Genomic DNA, 1,728 nt, shown 5'->3' on the forward strand with positions numbered 1-1,728 from the left:
GGATGAGAGTCTCCAAGACACAGTAAGTGCCAATGTCAATTATAGATTTGGGGATTATGGGTGATTTTATTTGCTTCATTGTTTGTTGGACTACCTGAATATTTCTTGGTATGCAAGCTTAACCTTTATGATGATACAAAAATGTTTCTTTCCATTTAAAAAAGAGGAAGAAAAACAGGCGGGTCCTGAACCAGCCATGAGCAGCCAAGGGGCCTGGAGATAGCATGATTGGAGCCAAGTGGGTGTCTTGGCGGTGGAGGCAGCCCTCGACCTTGACCATGGACTGTCACTGCTTCCTGCAAATGTCAACGCCACCCACACTGGCAGTCATCCCTGGGGATTCCTTCCTTTGATAGGCCTGGAATCTCCATGTCATCAGTGCTCCCTGCAATAACATCTTCCTCCCACTGGTCACCGCACTCTCCCCAAATCAGGTAAAGCCTGTTGTCAAATGGTGCAATGTTCCATACTGCTGTAGTCTGAACCTCAGCTCAGGTGGTAAGTTTGCATATTAAGATGTGAGAGGCCGGATGCTGTGGCTCACACCTGTAATCCCAGCACTTTGGGAGGCCAAGGCCGTCAGATCACCTGAGGTCGGGAGTTCAAGACCAGCCTGGCCAACATGGGGAAACCCCATCTCTACTAAAAATACAAAGTTAGCCAGGCATGGTGGCATATGCCTGCAATCCCAGCTACTCGGGAGGCTGAGGCAGGAGAATCGCCTGAACCTGGGAGGTGGAGGTTGTGGTGAGCCGAGATCGTGCCATTGCACTCAAGCCTGGGCAACAAGATCAGAACTCCCTCTCAAAAAAAAAAAAAAAGTGAGGAAATTGAAACTGGTTGTAAGATTTCCTGTCCAGGAGTGGCCTGGAGCATGTTAGCCTACTGCTCTAAGAGCTGCATCTACGTCCTGTTAACCTCACAGAAGAAGCAGCCGCTTTCCTGAGCACGGGTTGGCAGTCAACGCAATTCTGCACGCTCCTAGGAGGGAACCAGAAACGTGATGGGCGGCACTGGTGACCAGCCAGCACCTACAGGCCCGCACATTGCCAGGTGTGCTGAAACAGCAGAACCATAGCTCTCACTTTTCTCCTGGAGTACCATCCCCCTGCAGCTTCCACTCAGGCATTCAGTTGGACTCTAGCCAGGCTGACCTGCAAGGAACTAGGATGAAGCGATTGTGCACCAGATTTCTGGGCAGCAGGTGGGCCTGAGGTGTAGGAACGGCAATGATGAGTGATGTTTGGACCGTGCTTCCGACTTTGCATCATGTTCTCAGCATGGCGCTCTGGGAAGCTGCTACCTACTGATTATGTTAGTATTGCAAGATGTAACCTCTTTGCCATCCGGGCTTTGTCATTAACTTGTATTTAGAATGGTAAACCCCTTACCTCCTGTGCCTTCACACTTCATGTCTACTCGTCTTACCTAATGTTTCTCCATAGCACTTATTACTATCCAAAACACTGTACATTTAGCTTATTGTCTATCTTCCCCCAGGATGTAAGCTTCATGAGGCAGGGATTTTGTCTCTTTTATCTTCTGCTGTATTTCCAGTCTGAGAACAATGCCTGGCACATAGTAGAGCCTCAATAAATACCAAAAGGAAAGGCAAGGAGAGGAGAGAAGAGGGGAGGGGAAGGGAGGGGAGGGGAGGGGAGGGAAGGGAAGGAAGAAAGGGGCCGGGCGAGGTGGCTCACGCCTGTAATCCCAGCAGTTTGGGAGGCC

The sequence above is a fragment of the Rhinopithecus bieti genome, unplaced genomic scaffold (assembly GCF_001698545.2).
Source record: "Rhinopithecus bieti isolate Rb0 unplaced genomic scaffold, ASM169854v2 scaffold_13342, whole genome shotgun sequence".
Classification (NCBI taxonomy): domain Eukaryota; kingdom Metazoa; phylum Chordata; class Mammalia; order Primates; family Cercopithecidae; genus Rhinopithecus; species Rhinopithecus bieti.